The sequence below is a fragment of the Macaca fascicularis genome, chromosome 10 (genome assembly GCF_037993035.2).
Source record: "Macaca fascicularis isolate 582-1 chromosome 10, T2T-MFA8v1.1".
NCBI lineage: Eukaryota > Metazoa > Chordata > Mammalia > Primates > Cercopithecidae > Macaca > Macaca fascicularis.
The window spans coordinates 104,876,158-104,895,796 of record NC_088384.1 but is presented as its reverse complement, the minus strand read 5'-3'; the positions used below and the strand labels follow the sequence as shown (position 1 = coordinate 104,895,796).

The window sequence follows — 19,639 nt, the reverse complement described above, 5'->3', positions numbered from 1 at the left end:
TTTTAATAAAAAAAAAATTTTTTTTTGAGACGGAGTCTCCCTCAGTCCCCCAGGCCAGAGTGCAGTGGCGCAATCTTGGTTCACTGCACCCTCCTCCTCCCGGGTTCAAGCAATTCTCGTGCCTCAGCCTCCGGAGTAGCTGGGATTACAGGCACGCGTCAGCTACCACTGCCGGCTAATTTTTGTGTTTTTAGCAGAGAGGGGGTTTCACCATGTTGGCCATGCTGGTGTCGGACGCCTGGCCTCAAGTGATCCGCCGACCTCTGCCTCCAAAGTGCTGGGATTACAGGCGTGAGCTACTGGGCCCTGCCTCCTTCTGTTTTTAAGATTGGGAAAGTTTAGCTCCAGAGAGGCCGAGTAGCTTGCCTGGGATCGCACAGCTGATTAAGTGGGGGTACTGGGCTTTGAACTGGGACGATCCCAGCTAGTGTTTTAAACCCCTATTCTATGCTGCCTTTTGCTTTTGCTTTTTTTTCTGTGAGAGGGAGGAAGGGGCCACTTCCCTACTCTCCTAGGAAGTGAGAAAAGTGGCCAGGGGGTGGAGGGGGTGGATGGGGGTGGGACAGGGCAGAGCCTTGGATGGAAGTTAGGAGACTATAAAGGCTTTAATCTCCGTGCCTCCTGCTGGGGCCTCATTTACTCCCCTTCTCTGCTCTAGGAAGTCTTTTAATCCTGGTTCAGGAAGGGCTGGTGTGGGGGTGGCTCTTTCAAAGACCCTAGAGCCAGGCTCTGTAGCTCCCAGTCTTTGGGAGAAAGAGGGAGACTCTGGGGTCCTCTGGGGCTCCCCATGGCTTAGGGGTGCAGCTGAGGCTGTGTGAGATCAGAGTTCCACCTCAGGAGGAAGAAAGCCCTAGACTAGAGCCCTTCTGCCTGTGAAAGGAGATGTACTGGGGGAAGGGAGGTGTGGGAGAGGGGGTTGTGCAGAAGCATTGAAAACCATTTGGCCAAAGGACGCTTCTAGAAAGGGCTGTAAGAATAAGGCAAGATTGGCTTTCTTTTCCATCCCTTCTTCTCTCATAGTTTCGGGGGCTGGGGCGGGGGGAAGAATTTGTTCAGTTAGAAGCTGGCAGTTTCTGAATTAAACGTGTAGATAACCCTGGTGTCTATGAGCAATGTCAAATTCTAGGGAACTCCTGACTTCTCCTTCTGAGCCACTCCCTGCTCCTCTGCTTGGAAGAGAAACAGGAAATACAAACCAATTTTTATATTAATGGGAAAGAAAATATACCTCTCCCTCCCACGCCCCTGCCCTAGATGGTTTATTTCATTTTAGAACAGATCTAGATTGTGTTTGAGTTAACTGTGGTTTTAAATCGTCCACGTGTAGAGTCGGAGGAAGCTGGAATAATGGAAATTGATTGGAGCCAACCATTCTTATTATTCAAGAAACAGGAAAAAAAAAGATTTCTCTACTTTCACATGATCTCTTTGACACTTTATATTTGCTGACTTCGTCACATTTTTCTTTTTGTATCTGATATGTTAGTTCTGAGATGAATTGATTCTGACTTGGATGTGTGTCTTGGACCAGTCATGCTACCTGTCCCGACCTCAGTTTCCACACCTGTGAAACAAGGAGGGGGAATCCGGGCTTCCTTTCTGCCTTGTCCTTCTGTGTGTCCCCAAGCTGGTGCCAGAAACAGACGGATTGTGTAACCTGACCAGCCATACGTTGTTTGTGAGCCACCAGGAATCCTTTCTCATCTTGGCCCGTCAGGAATGGCCCCTAAACATCCCAAGGCATTTTCGTTTTCAAAACTAACCTGGGGCTTAGAGCTTCTGGAACTGCTAATTACCAAGGCTTTCCATGGCTACAAGGCTGGCAGCCTCAGGTTGTGATTCTCTTCTGTCTTCCCACTCTCTCTTCTCAGCCTTTATATTTGCTAAGGGATTTTCTCCGCTGTCTCCTGGCTTGGAAGAATGCACGGTAATCCCTCCCTGCTTTTATTTCCATGTGGTTAGAGGCAGGCCTTAAAGGACCACCCTGGCCTCCGTGTGTCCCTGGTGTGAAGGCCCCATCAGCTCATGGAAACCGTGGAAACTAACCCCCGTGATAGGGGCCATGTGTGACTTCTGTCCTCAAGGAGAGGACAGTGTAATGGAGGTGGCCAAATGGGTGTTTTTAAAAAAGCAATCTAAGTACAAGGCTCTGGAGCCAGACTGCTTGAGGTTAAGTCCTTGGACTTGTGACCTTGGGCAAACACCTTAACCTGTTTGAGCCTTATTTGTAAAAAGAGGGATGGTAATAGGTACTATTTTATAGGTTTTTTAAAGAAGATAAATGAGTTATAGAAATTGATGTAAAGCACTTAGAACAGTGTCTGGCAGTAGGGTATATAAATATTTGTTATTATTGTTGTTATAGGAAAATTAAATAGTACAGATAGTTAGGGTTATGGAACTTCAGCATCCAGAGAGCAGAGGTGATCAGGGAGGGCTTCCTGGAGGAAGTGAGGTCTGAGTTAAGTCAGCACTGAGAGGAGGATGGGGGCTGTGAGTGAGTTTCCTTTTGACCCCCTAAACTCTGGCCACAGGAACCAGTGGTTTTGTTTGGTTCCAGGCTGAGGGCTTTGTGGTTCCTCCAGAATCTCTCCATCTTTCCCCATCTCCTTCAGGAACTGGGTTGCACTCCCTCCCTCATCTCCAGGGGGTCCTCTGAGTTTGGTGTTTTGTGTGTGTTTATTAAAGAATCATGAAGCGGCAAGGACAGCCCTTTCATAGAGATGCTGGATCAGTCTTGGGGGAAACAGTGCCCGGGGTTTTGACTCAGAACCTTGGCTCGAATCGTTTCGAAGCCCTGGCTATGTGGGGTACTCCCCGTGTGCTTTGGGCAACGTTAGTCATGATGAAAACAATGATAGTCATTGCTATGACTGCTTTGATTCATCACTTGCCATTCTAAGCACTTTGCGTGTGTCAGCTCATTTAATTTTCTCTATGAAGGGGATGCTGTTTTTATCCCCATTGAGAGGTGAGGAAACCGAGGCAAAGTGAATCTAAGTGAGCTGCCCTGGGTTAGGTGGACACCATTGCCAGGATTTGATCCTAGGCTGCCTGCCCCAGAACTCATGTGCCCAGCCACTTCATAGACTGCCTTTGGCTCATCCAAGAAGGGCTTGGCACATGATTTATTAAGGTGGCAGAACTGGGATTTGAACCCAGGTCTGTGTGATGTTTCACCTCTGCCTGCGCTTCCTCCTGTTATTTCCCCTCTGTCACCCCGTTCTTTTCTCCACTGAATGGGCAGAACTGTGGACGGATAGAAATGGCGGGCTGCCGAGTTCTTGCTCTGGGCTCCGGGTCTGTGCATGGCATGAGGGTTGAGTGAAGCTCTGAAGTCATGCTGCTGGTGTTCAAATGCAGGCTTTCCCCCACTGGGACTGTAGGTGACCTTGGGCTGATCACTGACTTGCTCGGTGTCTCAGTTCCCCATCTGTCCAATGGGCACAGTGTAGCATCTGCGTCACAGGGATGTGGTGAAGCTTGGATGAGCCTGAGGTCAAAGCTGTTAGAACAGTGCCGGGCGCACTGGGTGTTTGGAATGCTGTGCGGGTATTTTGGGGGATATGCAGCTCTTTGGAGCTCAAAGGCCCCCCCCACTCCGCTAGAAGAGGCTGAGTAGGCCTTGGGCCCACCTGCCAAGGGGAGGCACCTCAGGGGCAGGTGCCAGTCACTCCCATGATGGATGTATCAGCTGGGCAGTGGTCGGAAGAGAAGAGAGGGCCTGGGGGGGTGGGCAGAGGCCTGTGGGTGGGAGTCGGTCAGCAGCTCCTCAAAGGTCTCCCCGTGGCTGAGGACAGAGAGCTATAGAGACATAGAGGGTCTGCCCGGAACCGACCGGGATGGGGTCTCTGAGGAACAGGGATTGTGGGCAGAAAGCTCCCAGAACGCTTTCTGTGGTTCCGCTTTTTGGAGGGAGGAGACCAAAGTTTTTCTCTCATTGGAGCTCCGCTTGCCAAACAAGAAACTGTGGTTTTTTGTTGTCACTATTTTTTTCTGTTTTAAAAGATTCTGTACTCCTAGTCTTACACTGGGGAGAAATGCCACGGGTTGGGGGGGGTAGGGGCAGGTCTTTGATTCCACAGTCATTGAGGCAGAGGGATCTCCCCAGTGACTTGGGGGGATTTCCGCGTGGTCTTCGTATGAAAAGTAGGATGCTGAGAGGTATATGTAACACAGTTCTTTTGGAAAATAAACAATAACCATAATATACACATGCGTGTTGTATGTATAAGGTGACAGCAGGTTGGAGAAAAGGATGGAAGAATGCGTATCTTAGGGAGAAAGGCAACCAGGAAGATAAGGAAGTAAAATCCTGTTTATAATACCCTTTTCATATAAAATTATACATATGTATGTGAATATATTTTTTAAGAAGCTGACAGGAAGAATTGTATTTTCAACATGGTTTTTAGATTAATGCAATAGTAATAGTGGTAACAATTTGCTAATATTTATATACTTGCAAGCCCTGCTTATAGTTCCTTATGGATTAACTCAAAAGTTGCAGGTATTCTTATGCTTCCTGTTTTACAAATGAAACAGAGACACAGAGAGGCCGAGTCAGTTTCCCAGGGTTACACAGCCTGACAGAGCTGGCAGTTGGACCCAGGGAATGAGGCTGCCTGGCCCACATTCTTCACCACTATCCTGAATTGTGCCAACATGAGGCTGTGTTCATGAGCAAACTTACCAGCCCTGTGAGACCTCCGGGCTGCCCAGGTGGGCAAGAATTAAGTCAAAAAGTCCACCTTATTTCAGTTTTCAGATGCCAGAGAGCCTGGGACAGGCCACCTTGTGTTGGACTCATCATCGTCAGGAAGTCAGTGAAAAATCTTTTGATGATAAAAACCTGAGTGTCAGCAGGATTTAGATGGGTTACATTTTTTTTTAATGTATGGCAGACAGAGAGCTCTGTACAGGTAAAACCGTGAAGATATGAGACTGCTTTTCTCTGCGTGCAGGTATGTGTGGAGCATCTGCTGTATATCCTGGGCAGTGTTCTGGGTCACGAGAATGAAGTCATCAACAGGTCCTTGTCCTTATAAGAAGGACAACCCCATGGGGATTCTATGACTCATTCTTCAGACAAGCCTTCTGGAAGCCTACCTACTTTTATTCGGGTGTTTGCCCTGGTAGCAATTTAACTGTCACTTTAAGAAGAGGTGAATGGGGTTGGTGTCTCTGGCTTTTGAGACTTCAGGGCACCCCCTTCTTGGAGAGAAAGATACTCCTTTATCAGGCCAGAGAGCTGAGACCTGTTGGGCTTGGGGCCACTCCCTTTGATAAAGAAACCCACATCCTATTTGCTTCACAGCCACTCTCCCTTAAAGGTTTTGCAAGAGTTAAGTGTTTGAAGCAGGTCATGCCTGGCTGCAGGAGAACCTGACCTCTCAGATTTTGGGGGCGTCTTTTCCTTTTTTCCAACAGACGCAGGCGTGCTGGCTGGAACACTGGAGGGAGGTGGGCGACAGGGCGGGCTGCCCCTCAGACCGGTGTGCTGTGTCCCACAGCATCATTCCCCAGACATGGGGCCAGGTCAGAGCTGATTCCTGCCCTGCATTTCGGAGATCTTGAACAGAAGCCAGGTGGGTCATTGGGTCTCCTTGTTTTGCAGGTGACGTGAGTTGCATCCCCAGAGGGGAGGTGAGCTCCAGTTAAGGGCAGTAGCCACTCCGTTTGTTAGAGTTCCATCCCCAGAGACCTGGGAAGAGAGCTTGGTGGCCTACATCCTTTTTTGGGGTTTGTGTTTTAGCCGGGATCAAAAATCCCTCTTTTTTTTTTTTTTTTTAAAGATGGAGTCTTGCACTGTTGCCCAGGCTGGAGTGCAGTGGCATGATCTTGGCTCACTTCAACCTCTACCTCCCGGGTTCAAGCTGTTCTCTTGCCTCATCCTCCCAAGTAGCTGGGACTACAGGCACGTGCCACCATGCCCGGCTAATTTTTGTATTTTTTAGTAGAGACAGGGTTTCACCATGTTGGCCAGGCTGGTATCGAACTCCTGACCTCAAGTGTTCTGCCCGCCTTGGCCTCCCAAAGTGCTGGAATTATGGGCGTGAGCCACCGTGCCTGGCCAGAAGTCCCCCTTGAAGAGGTTTCACAGGGGTCATTTGTGGCCCTAGCAGTTGGTCTGGAGTAAATCCCACTAGTCTCTAAGCCTTCAGCACTATCGACGTACGGGGCTGATCATTCTTTGCTGTGGGGTTGGGGGGGGCTGTCCTGTGCATTGTAAGATGCTTAGCAGCATCCCTGGCCTCTACGTACCAGATGCCAGTAGGACCCCTCTTCCCCAGCTGTGATAACCACAGAAGTCTCCAGATATTCCAAGTATCCATTAGAGGTGGTTGGGCGTGAAGAATAGCCCCCAGTTGAGAACCACTGGGCTAAAAGCTCCTTTGACTACCACCTGTGCTCCCAGACTGTATGGGGGCATTAGCATGCCTGCGTGGAAATACGTGAGATGTGTTTACGTAAGTAGCATAATACGGTTTGCCCTTTTCACCCAGCAGAGTGTCTGGGAGGCTCCCTCTCTTGCGGTTCATGGTTTAGAGCGCAGACTCTTGAGCCACCTGGCCTGGGTTCAGTTCCTGGCTCTTCCCCTGTGTGACCTTGGGGATGTTGCTTTGCCTCTCTGAGCCCCGGTTTCCCCATCTGCGAAATGGGGATGACCCCAGACCTCCTAGGGTTCCTCTAGGGAGCGAGTGCAGTGATTGTGTGCGGGCTCACCCCTCCTCCCGGAGGAAGTCCCAAGGCAGAAGCGGAGCCCTGCAGCCTCCCAGCCCTGTGTGGATTTTTAAGCTTATTTTTATTTTCTTGGCTCCTTGAGGACCAGAAGGGTCTGTCTGCTCTTCTTTTGTCTTGTGGTTGGACACTCAATCTGTGTTTACCCGCTTGGTTCCTTCCCCAGGGTGGAACTGACAGACGATCCCTTGATTCTGGGCCAGGGGAGGCGAGGCTATTTCAGGCTGGCGGGACTGGGGCTGCTGAAAGCTGGTGCAGGCAGGTGGCCATCGGCCGTCAGGACCCAGGGTCTTGTGCTTCCCCGCTTGCCGGGAGGGTGGGTGGCTTCTGTAAGGAGCATCTCTCAGGAGGAGTGAGGCCAGGGTCGGGGTGTGGGCAGTTGATGCTTGCGTCCACTAATCGACTTATTCATTCAATAAATGGCTATTCAGCACCACTGTGTGCCAGGCACTGTGCTAGGTGCTGGCATGTGGCTGGAACAAGACAAGGTCCCTGCCCTCAGGGAATCTTCAGACATCGCAAAAAGAAATCCCTTGAGAAAAGGACCAGAGTTGTCATAATAAGGACACCCACTGAGGCCTTGCTGTGTTCCAGGTACCGTGCCACATGCTTCTTGAGCCCTTGCAACAACTCCCTGAGGTCAATTTTGCAGATGGGGAAACTAAAGCTGGGAGAGGTTGAGTAACTTGCTCAAGTCCACACAGCTGGGGAGTGGATGCAGACAGAAGGAAATAAAATGAGGTTATGTTTGTGACAGGGATGGTCGCATCTACTTTAGAGGGGATGGACAAGGAAGGCTTTTCTAGGGAGATGACATTTGACCAAGTCCTGAAGGAGGAGAAAGAGTCCCTGGTGGAAAGAGTGGAGAAAAGTGTGTTCCAGGCAGCGGGGGCAGCAGATGCAAAGGCCCTGAGGCAGGACTGTGCCAGGCTTGTTTGAGGAACAGAAAGAGGCCAGGGTGGCTGGAGGGGAGAGTAGGGGAGATGAGATTGGCATGTTACAGGGTCCAGGTTGCATGGGCCTCAGATGCATGGTGAGCAGTTTGGGTTTTATTCCTGGTGGTGTGAGGAGCCACCAGACTGCTTTCAGTTGGATATGGCATAGGTCATTTGGTGACGTGGAAACCAAGACTGTACAATGGTCTTACTAAGGTCTCAGAGGGGAATGGGTGTACCTTCCCCTCCCACAGCAGATCCCCTGCCTGTTTCCAGGCTGTTCTGTGACCTACGGCTGGTTCTGTCCTCTCTTTGGATGTCAGCTTTCCTGTGGGTACTGTGTCACCAAGTAACCAGGGCAGGCTTCCTGGAGGAGGCCAGTGGAGCCAACCATACCCAGAGAGGAGTCTGGGCCCCCATCTATGGCCAGAATGTGGATGAGATGTGAAGGCAGCTGCCTCTGGGCTGGGAGAGCTGTTGATGCGAGATGAACCTCTGCTTCCTGAGACAGAGGAAGGTGCCCCTTGTTTTCTGTTCAGGAAACTCATTTGCATAATTAACAACTGTTTGGCGGGATCGGTACTCCACCCTCCGGGCATAGGCATCTTAACAGCACTTCATCATCTGTTAGCTCTCTCACCTCTGCCCTGTGGGGGAGGGATTTTTCAGGCCCACTTCTTGGGTGAGGAAAACAGCTGCAGAGAGGGGAAGTGGCGTACCTGAGGACACGCAGCCGGGAATGGCCAGGACCATTGCAGTTGACTATTTTGATCTCTCCCTCGCCTCCCACATTCTGTTCTCCTTACGCAGTCAGAGGGATCCAGTGAGACCTTAATCAGTTACATCTCACTCAGTAAAAGCAGCCCTTAGTCTGGCCTGGAATGTCACACAAAACCTGCCTCTCGGCTCTCCCAGCTCTTCTTTCATTACTTCATTACTCCTTTTTCCCCATACAGTTTTAAAAACTGAGATATGATTCACACATCATAAACCTCACCCTTTCAAAGTGTACGATTCAGTGGTTGTGAGTATATTCACCAAGTTGCGCAGTCATCCCCACTATCCAATCCCAGAATCTTCTGGATAGCTCTTAACCCCCACGTCCACTTCCTCCAGGCGCATTTCCCTTTTCTCAAATGCACCAAGCATGCACCTGCCTCAGGGCCCTCGCACCTGTGCTATCTGGAATGTGCTCCCCTCCACCCCCCAGTGTCCCTGTGGCTCAACCCTCCCCCTCCTTCAGGCCTTTGCTGAAAATCCTGTTCTTGACTGGGACTTTTCTGACACCGCACATCCCCACCTCACCATTTCTTCCTTTTCTTGCATTGCTTTTTTCCTGCTAGCTAACACACTAGACAGTTTACTTATTTATTGCTTATCGTCTGCCTCCCTCACCAGCGTGTCATGCCACGGGCATGCCAAGAGGATAGAGATTTTGATCTCCAGCACCAGCAACAATGCCTGCCACATAGTAGATGCTCATTAAATATTTTTTGAATGAAAAAATTGCTTCTATACGTGCCTGTGTTTTGTTACATGATGTGATTGTTTTGAATTATGTAACTGCTAAGCATTTTTGTGCAGACTTCTGGGGACTAAGATGGCCTGGTGTCTTTTGACCATGTGGGTATGTGTGAGCTGGAGGATTTGGCACAGGAGAATTTTTTACTGTGTGGCATTGTGCTCAAGTGCCAGGGGCCTAGCCAGATTGTCTGGGTCTGAATCTTATCTCTGCCCCTCAGCAGCTCTGTGACCCTGGGCAAGAGACTTTCCCTCTCTGAACCTTGGTTTCCTCATCTATAAAATATATTGAGACACTTGGCTCACTGCCTGGCACCTGAGTAGGCCCCAGTAATTAGTAGAGGTTATTTTTAAGCATTCTGTTTTAGAATCTTAGTATTTCCCTACTTTTTGCACAGGGACAGTTATAGCATCTCATCTTGAGCACACTGCCTGAGATCCTTCCTGGGACTTGAAATAAGTAACTGAATTTATTTTGACCAAGTGGTCCCTTGCCCTGGACGTTGGTCTCTGCACTCTGAAGGCAGTTGGGAGTAACTGGGATGGCTGTAAGTTGGAGCTAGAAGATGCTGTTCACTCTTTTCTCCAAACAACCCATTCGAAGATTGAAAAAACAGATTGATGTCTCAAAAACACGACAGCACCTTCCATTCCCCTGCTGTGAAATCCCTCCATGAAGCTGAAAGGGCACAGAACATACTGCTCCCCACTTTCTGGGTGAGGCTGTTGCACATCCTGTTTCATTTACAGCCTTGCAGTTTTGCAGATGAGGAAACTGAGGCCCAGAGAGGGTGAGGTCACTTGCCTGGGATCACACAGAGATGGCATATTAGTTATCTGTTGCTGCCAAACAAGTTACCACACATTTAGTGGCTTAAAATAACACCTGTTAATTACCTCGAAGTTTCTGTGGGCCAGAAGTCTGGGTGCAGTGTAACTGGGTTTTCTGCTCAAGGTCTCTTGAGGCTGCCATCAGGGTGTTGACACGGGCTGTGATCTCATCTGATGCTTGGAGTGAGGAGGGGATGGGGGCATGGGAGGCATCTGCATGGGGTTGTTGGCAGAATTTAGTTCCACATGTTATGGAGCCGGGGTCACCATTTTTTGCAGGGTATTGGCTGGTGATCACCCTCACCTCCTAGAGGTGCCCTTGAGTCTTAGGGGTGTGGTCCTCCCACAACATAGCCACATCATGGCCAGCAGGTGAATCACTTGCTTTGAATCTCTTCCTTTAGGAAGGGCCTAGAAGTGTGCTTGTACTCTTCTCCCTGCTTTATCCCCCACAGGCATCTTTTAAGCCTTTGCCTGATTAGGTCAGGCCCGCTCAGTCAGCTGATTTTGGATCCTAATTATATCTGCAAAATCCCTTCGCCTCTTCATTTACCAAACACTCGCACTAACAGTCCCACTTACATGACTGTTAATGGGAAAGGATCCTCCAGGGCGCAGACACAGGGGACAGTAATCCTGGGGCCATCTCAGGGTTCCACACACCAGTGATGGTCAGTGGTGGGTTTGAACTCAGGATTATTCTACTCCAAAGCCCATATTCGTGACCACTGTGCTTTACTTTATTTACTCCTTCTCTGGCCCTGCCCAGAGTGACCCTTGAGTAAGGTGAACTGATTGGCTGTTGGCCTCATTCTGGCTCATTCTGAGTGAGGCAGGGCAGGTGGGCTGTATTCTGTGGTATGGTTTCCTCTTTGGTAAGACCTGGTCTCTCCAACACAGTACACAGACCCCCACCATCTCTCTTTTTTCTTTTTTTTTTCTTTTTTTTTTTTTTGAGACAGAGTCTTGCTCTGCCGCCCAGGCTGGAGTGCAGTGGCCGGATCTCTGCTCACTGCAAGCTCCGCCTCCCGGGTTCACGCCATTCTCCTGCCTCAGCCTCCCGAGTAGCTGGGATTACAGGCGCCCGCCACCGCGCCCGGCTAGTTTTTTGTATTTTTTAGTAGAGACGGGGTTTCACCATGTTAGCCAGGATGGTCTCGATCTCCTGACCTCGTGATCCGCCCGCCTCGGCCTCCCAAAGTGCTGGGATTACAGGCTTGAGCCACCGCGCCCGGCCCTCTTTTTTCTTTTTCTTGTTTTCTTTTTTTTGAGACAGAGTCTTACTCTGTTGCCAAGGCTGGAGTGCAGTGGTGCAATCTTGGCTCACTGCAGCCTCCGCCTCCCAGGTTCAAGCGATTCTCCTGCGTCAGCCTCCCGAGTAGCTGGGATTACAGGCGCATGCCAACATGTCTGGCTAATTTCTGTAATTTTAGTAGAGACAGTGTTTTGCCACATTGGCCAGGCTGGTCTCAAACCCCTGACCTCAGGTGATTTTGTCCACTCGGCCGACTCCCAAAGTGCGAGATTACAGGCATGAGCCACTGTGCCCGGCCGCCCCAGCATCTCTTGAAATGATTTGCCAGTTGGGTTGTTGAGGTTGAAGCCAGAGCATCTACTCCATCCTGGTACCCCCTTTACCTAGGAGTGTGGGCTTAGACCTGGCCATGAGACAGATGCCTAACTGCTTTCTCCCAGGGGACTTTTGCGCCAGATGTTGTCTGCGCTGTTTACTCTGAGGGTGGGGTGGGGAGTGAGGAAGCCATCTGATTGCATTGATCTCCACATTTTAGGGCTTTTCCAAATAACTCATTGTTTAGTGATTTCCAATTTAATTCTATTGTGCTCAGAGAATATATTCTGTGGGTTTTCAATCCTTTGAAATTGATTAAGACTTGGTTTATGACCCAGCAGGTAGTCTACCTTAGGGACCATTTCATGTACATTTGAAAAGAATGTGTCTTCTGCTATTTTGGGGTGCAGTGTTCTACACATGTCATTTGGATCAAGGTGGTTGGTAGTGTTGTTCAGATCTGTATATGCTTACTGATGCTTGGTCTCCTTGTTCTGGTAGTTATTGAGAGAAGGCTCTGGAAGTCTCCATCTGTGACTGTAGATTTATGTTTTTCTCCTTTGAGTTCTGTCAGTTATTACTTTTTGCATTTTAAAGTTCTGTTGCTGGAAATACGTGTTTATGATTATGTCTTCCTGGCGAATTGACCCTTTTATCATTATGAAATATTCCTTTTTATCTCTGATAATGCTCCTTGTCTTGAAGCCTATTTTGTCTGATATTGCTATAGCCATGTCACCTTTCTTCTGCTTACCGTTTTCCATTTTTTTCCTTTCTGCCTCTGTGTCTTTATATTCCAAGTGCATCTTTTACAGGCATCATATAGTTCGGTCTTGCTTTTCTAAATCCATTCTGACAGTCCCAGCCTTTTAATTAGACTGTTTAGCTTATGTATATTTAATGTAATTACTGACAGGGTTGGGTTTAGCTCCAACACCCTGCCATTTCATTCTGGTTTGTTTGCTGGGGACATGAACAAGCACAAGGAGTCCTCTTCCTCCCCCATCCTCGCTCTGCTGGAGGTGGAATTTGGAGGTTAATCGAATCCCAGCTCCTTATGATGGCTTAGAAGGTATCATGTGATCCAGCTTCAGCTCACTGTGTAGACCTTGTCTCCCTGCCTAGCTCGTTCTGTCCTGCCCCGACCAGATTTTTTTCTGTTCTTGCACTGTATTCAGCTGGTTCTAGCCTCTAAGCCTTTTCCTTTGCTGTTCCTATTACCTGGAGCTCTTGGAACCCTGATTTGTACCAAGGGCCCCCCTTTCTCTTTCAGCTCTCAGCTCAAGTGCCACCTCCTCAGATAACCTTCTAGTCCCTTTCTCTACACCACTGCACTGATTTTCTTCTTGACCCGTCACATCCTGGAATTATCTTGTTGATTTATTTGTTTAGTATCTCTCTCCCATTAGAATATAAGTCGCATGAGGTCACAGCCCTTGTCTGCTGTGTTCATGGCCAAGTCCCTGACGATTTTAATGGGGACTTTGTTAGCATTTGTGGAAGAAATGAATGCATGAGCAAAAGGGGCTGAATGGGGCCCACTCTGTGGCAGAGGCCTTCCTGGGCTTGACTCTGTCTTGGGAGCGTGAACCCCCGTGTGGGGGCAGCCACAGCCTGGGCTCCTTGGCCTCCTGCCCTTACCACACCAGCGAGGGCAGAGGGATTGGAAAGTTTTATTTGCCACGTCAGGGAGCTCTGGGTGGTCTCAGCCACCAGCCAGTGGCCCACCAGGATGTTGATTGGGTGGTTTTAAAGATTTATTTCCCCTTGAACACAAAGGTAGTAAATACAGTGGAAGTGTGAGTGTCAAAAGCACATTCCCTTATGTCTATTCAGCTACAGGCGCTCTTATGGAACTCAGTATGGTAAAATGATATTTTGTGTATATACCTGGCTGCATATATTATTCATTTCTACATACATATGGTGCTCTAGGCACAAAACCAAACATGTTGTATTTCTGGGCAATTTAATACATTTTTTTGGAGTTAAATTTTTTTTTTTTTTTTTTTTTTTTTGAGACGGAGTCTCGCTCTGTCGCCCAGGCTGGAGTGCAGTGGCCAGATCTCAGCTCACTGCAAGCTCCGCCTCCCGGGTTCCCGCCATTCTCCTGCCTCAGCCTCCCGAGTAGCTGGGACCACAGGCGCCGCCACCTCGCCCAGCTAATTTTTTGTGTTAACCCCGCGAGACGGGGTTTCGCGGTGTTAGCCAGGATGGTCTCGATCTCCTGACCTTGTGATCCGCCCGTCTCGGCCTCCCAAAGTGCTGGGATTACAGGCTTGAGCCACCGCGCCCGGCCTGGAGTTAAATTTTTGATAACTTTTTATTTGATCACTCCCCCTCTCCCTTTCCTTTCTTTTCCCCTCTCCCCTCATGCACACATGCATTATTATTATTTTGATCCATTTGAGAGTAATTGCAGAGAGGATGCCCCTACAAACTTTGGCATGCATCACTTAGGAAGACAGACATTCTCTTGTGTAACAACAGTGCCTTGAACAAAATCAGGCAAGTCAACGTTTATACTAAATGATACAATGCACAGTCTATATTCAGATTTCACCAGTTTCTCCCCAAGTGTTCCCCGTACCCATCTCCTCACCCATCCCCACCACCAGTCCAGGATCTAGTCCTGGATCACGTATTGTATTTGGTGGTCCAGCTCTGGTGATTTTGATTGTCCTTGGTAGAAAGTCTCCACTGAGATGTGCTCATGCTTGTCCCAGATCCAAGCTCCGTGACCAGCTCTGTGACCTTGGGAAGCTGATTCTTGGACATCAGTTTCTTCAGCTATAAAATGGGGAAATCTCTGTTCCTACCTCATAGACACGTTCCCTTGTTCCAACACATTGTATTAAGCACCTACTGTGTGCCTGGCCCAGATGCTGGGATACAGCAGGATGCAGGGCAGGCTGACATCTGGGCCCTTGGGGGTGGAGTAGAGTAGGTGAGTGCTGGGTGCGGAGCCGGCTCCCTGGGACGCCTGCCACGTCTGGCTGTGTTCGCAGTTACTGCGCTCATTTTAGAAAATTTGGGAAATAAAGATGAGTAAAAAGATCTCACCCTTCCAAATAGCTGTTTCACCTTTGGGTGTATTTCCTCTTTGTTCCTTGCATTTGGTTTGAGCCTGGTACACGACAGCAGATACTGCTTGTGCGTACTTCCTCGTGTCACTGCTAAACACTCTCCATCAGCAAGCCTTTGATGGCTTCGGAATGAAATGTGGGGGCTGTGTGATGGCCACTGTCCAGTTGAAATCCTGACTGCCTACCTGCTGTGTGGTGAGTGGCCAGCTGCTCCATCTGTGTGTGCCTCAGTTTCCTCATCTCCTAAAATAGCACCCCCATCTTAGATTGATGGGGAAATTAGGTGAATTAGGACCTGCAAAGCTATCAGAACAATGCGAGGTACATAGTAAGCATTCCATATATATTAGCTATACTTATAAGAATTATTATACCAATACATAATTTCATAATAGCATTCTAGTAAAATTATTATTACTTACCCGTTCCTCTTGTATTGGGGCATTTAGGTAGTTTGCAGTTTTTCACAATGACGGTCCATGTGCATCTTTGTTGATTGCTACCGGTTCTTTTGTCAGTTTAGTAACTGAGGGCTGAAGAAACCTGGGTTTAGGACCCTTTGGTCCTTTCTAGCCCAAATAAATTATTGGCACTAGAATCCTGGAAACAGGCTGTTAGAGCTGGAAGACACCGAGACATCATCTCATCCAATCATCTCACTTTTCAGAAAGGGGACATTGAGGCACAGAGCTGTTCAGTCACTTGGCCTGGGGTTCCCAAGTGAGTTTGTGGTTGAGATGGAACTGAAGCCCAGGTTTTCTGACTCCTATCCCATGATAGTCTGCTTTTATCCAACAGCTGAGACTCCTTGGAGGACAGGGAGGGAGGTTTAAGTTGTATCCAAATGAGTTGGATGAATCTTTTGTCCTAGGGGATTCCCTTGTCTCTGGGAAACTTTGCTTTCAGATTCTTTGACTTCAGTGATCAGTAGCGTGAGGGGTGTGTGTGTGTATCCAGGTCTGGTCAGTAGTGTGCATACACACGTGTGTGTGTGTGTGTGTATATCAGACTCTGGTCAGAAGTCATTGATTGCACCCTTGCTATGGGCCAGGCCTTGTACAAGCTACTGAGGCCACAGATGTGATGAAAGCAGAACCCCTCACTTTACTTATGATCAAAACCACTGGTTCAAAACCCGGGGGTCCTAAGGCCAGGTTAGGCCCATACGTGGGTTTTGTCAGCCTGCACAGGATAGGATTGTTTTAAAATTTTTTGTTTAGGCTGGGTATGGTGGCTCAGGTCTGTAATCCCAGCACTTTGGGAAGCCAAGGTGGGTGGATCATCTGAGGTCAGGAGTTCGTGACCAGCCTGGCAAACACGGTGAAATCCCATGTTTAATAAAAAACTAAAAATTGTTATTTAGCTGCCAACAATGAAAAATGAAGACATTTCATACAAAAATCTATTATTTCTGGCTTCTTAGTAATCAGAAGATGTGTCACTTGCACTTCTCCAGGCAATGCTTGGTTTGGCTGGACCTGAAGAGCAGCTGCCCCTTCTGCAGGGCACAGGGCTTCACTCTTCATTTAGCCACAGTCTCCACCCCTCCATAACATGTTCCTAGCACTGAGACCAAACATTGGTTGCCATTTATTATGGCACTTGCCCTATTGGTTCTTAATTTTTTTCTTTTTTTTTTTTTTTTTGAGGAGTCTGGCCCTGTTGTCCAGGCTGGAGTGCAGTGGTGCGATCTTGGCTCACTGCAGCCTCCGCCTCCTGAGTTCAAGTGATTCTTCTCCCTCAGCCTCCTGAGTAGCTGGGACTACAGGTGTGCACCACCACGCCTGGCTAATTTTTGTATTTTTAGTAGAGATGGGGTTTTGCCATGTTGGCTGGGCTGATCGCAAACTCTTGACCTCGGGTAATTCACCCACTTCGGCCTCCCAAAGTGCTGGGATTACAAGAGTGAACAACACCGCCCCTGCCTTTTTTTTTTTTTTTTAATTGAGGTGAGATCTTGCCTTGCTGCCCAGGCTGGAGTGCAGTGGTGTGATCATAGCTCACTACAGTCTCCAACCCCTGGGCTCATGTGACCTTCTCACCTCAGCCTCCTGAGTAGCTGTAACTACAGTTGTATGTCACCATGCCCAGCTAATTTAAAAAAAAGGTTTTTTTTTTTTAGAGATGGGGTCTCACTATGTTGCCCAGGCTGGTCTCGAACTCCTGGGCTTAAGTGATCCTCCTGCCTCAACCTCCCAAAGTGTTGGGATTACAGGCATGAGCCACTGTGCTAGGCCTGGTTTTTAATTTTTTTAAATTGTAGAGTTAAGAGGACAGAGGAATGTTTCTTCTAACCCTTGCGTATATCAGATGGAAAACTGAAAGACCAAGAGAATTACGTGTTTTAAGGCGAGTGGAGGGTAGCAGGTTTCTCTTTGGAAGAGAGGAGTATTCCTGTGTGTTTACTAGACAAATACACTCTCCTCTGTTAAAAGGATACAATAGTCATTGCTTTTGCTAAGGAGACACACACAGCATCCCCTGTCACCTGCCCAGCTCCTATAGGGGTTTTAAGTTGGAGACTTGTTTTTCAGTTTGTGGGTGGTCCTTCTTGTTCTTTGAGATGAAAAGGCGAGAAGGTGGGTCTCTCTTAGAGGGTGCGATTCTGTTACCCAGACTTCCACTTCCTGTGGCCTGTGGGCAATGGCTCCCTTCTCTTTTCTGCAACATCAGCTATTAAACAGGAGGTTCCCACATGGTCCGTCCTACTTCCTGCACTCATGCCACTTTGGGAGACCCTGGGAGGAAGTAGTGGGTTCCTCCAGGGGCGTAAGAGGGTCCCTGCCTGGGCCTCTTCTTGGGTTGCAGGACCCTGATACCATCCCGCTCGGGCTTGGTGTCTTCTGGCTGTTGGTGGCCTCTCCCCTGGCCTCGTTTGTCTCTCCTCTTGAAGATTCTGAAATAACAAGAACAATAATAAAGACAATGGCGTTGCTGCCGCTGCTGAGATCGGCAAGGGCCGGCTGGTTGTCAGGATCCTTTGGTTGCAAGTGACAGAAAACCCATCTCAGACCACCTTCAGTAAGAACGAGAATTACTCTGTTTCCCTGGGGTGGCTGCCTCCTGGGTGAGGGACCTAGCTCTGCCACATGGTAGTCAGGAGGGGAGTGGTTCCCAGAAGGAAGCCCCCAGAGTATTGGGACCAGAAGACAGGGAGGGATGCCAGGTGGGAGCATCTCTTCTCCCCTCTGCTGGTGCGTCGGTCCCAGATTGGAAGGCTTTGCCTTCCCCCAAGTCTTGGGCTCCCTCCCAGGGGAGCCCTGTTGGCCCATGGCCTGCTTGCAGTGGCTCTTGGCCTTTCCACGTCTGACCTCAGAATCCTTGCTCCTATCCTACCTCCTTGGGAGGCCTTCCTTGGCTATTCCAGCTCTCCCTGTGGATGTCATTATAACACTGGTGCCCACATGTGTGAGGAACTGTGCCCAGTGGAGACTTTCCAAGCACCATAGTCCCCAGGAACCTGGTGGGGAAGGTGTTCCTGCGTTGTCTGTTCATTGTGTCGATGCGGAAATAGAGGCTCCGAAAGGTTCCCTGACCTGCCCAGAGTCACACAGCATCCTTCTCTCTTATTGAAGACTCAGCTGTGTGCATTCTGTCTTCTCTGAATCCAGGCTCTGCCTCTTCTAGGGGTGTCACATCAGGAAAAGGACTTTGCCTCTGCCTTTATAGGGAGAGAATTCCAAGCATGGGAAATAGCAAGTGCCCTGAGGCAGGAGCCTGTTTCAGGATGCACAGGGAGGCTGGAGTGGCCAGGGGCAGAGCAATAGGAGATCAAGTCAGAGAGGTGGCAGTAGGAGTAGGGAGGCTGGTGGGCAGATCGCACAGGACCTTGAGGGCCATTATAAGGGCTTTGCTTTCTACGCTGAGTGAGGTGGTCGCCCTTGGAGCGTTTCAGCAGAGGAGGGGCAGATCTGACTCAGTTTTTGCAGGATCCCTCTGGCTACTTGTGGGGAGTAGATGATAGGAGATGGGGTGGAGGCTGAGGAGGAGGCCGCCACAGCAGCCTGGGCAGGAGAGCCTGTTCTGCAGGTGGCTAGATGGCAGTCCGCCGCCCTTGCTTTGTGCACGTGTGCTGCTCACGAGCTGTGTGACCTCGAGTCCTGGCTGCTTTTCTTGGAGGCTCTGTTTTCTCGTCTGCACAGTGGTGTTAACGATGTGACCTCGCTGATGGGGCTGTAGGGATGAACTGTGTGAGCTGATAAATGTAAAGTGCTCCCGGAGCGCCTGGCACAGCCCGAGCTCTCGGCAAATGTTTGCGGAGTGCGCCAGTGAGGGGATGGCAGGGAATTTGGGGCCGCTCCAGCTCTGCCCACAGTGCCTGTGCCTGAGGTCAGCCCCGGAGCAGGAAGCACCCCGTTGTTCCCCAACTCTGCCCTCCCCATCCCCACACACAGAGCTTTGAATGAACAGGATCCAGAATGTTCCAGCAACAGTGCCCCCCTCCCCTTTCCTACTGACAAAGCCATCTTTGTTACGCCCGGGTGTGAAATCCATTTCAGAAATGAGGATGGTGCAGGCTCAGGGGTTGGCTTGCAAGGCCAAGGATGGGGAGGAGCTTGGGAAGAAGTTGTCCCCATCTTGCTCAGGGCCTCCTAGGTGGACAGCCTGCTCCCCCACACCCCTCCAGCCTCATTTGGGTCCAGAATGCTCTGGAATTGGCAGTGTTTTTTGGAACCGTGTGGAGCTGCATTTCTGCTGAGAAACCATGTCAGTCAACATCACCTTCCATCCCTTACCATTGTCACATGTACACAAGAGGCACAATGCCCAGCGCTGGCATGGCTGCAGGCAAGCGAGCAGTCCCAGAGGACGCTGGTGGGAGTGTTCATGATGGCTCCCTTGGGGGAAAAATACATTGGCAATGTCTTTAAAAATGAAAACCCACGATACCCTTTGATTCAGTTCCTTTAGGAACTTCTCCTATAGAAATAAGAAAAAAGAAGTAGGTAAAGATG

General features: G+C 49.4%; 1 protein-coding gene across 3 annotated transcripts in view; it reads left to right on the top strand.

The window, feature by feature from the left end:
• Positions 1–19,639, top strand: part of PREX1 (phosphatidylinositol-3,4,5-trisphosphate dependent Rac exchange factor 1) — a 205,360-nt gene that overhangs the window by 1,131 nt on the left and 184,590 nt on the right. The window contains exon 1 of one of the 3 annotated variants that reach the window (XM_074005510.1): positions 5,320–5,588. The exons of the other annotated variants lie outside the window; for them this stretch is intronic. The gene's annotated coding sequence lies outside the window, so the exon portion shown is untranslated. Of the gene's footprint in view, positions 1–5,319; positions 5,589–19,639 lie in introns of those variants that run through there. 3 annotated transcript variants of the gene reach the window in all.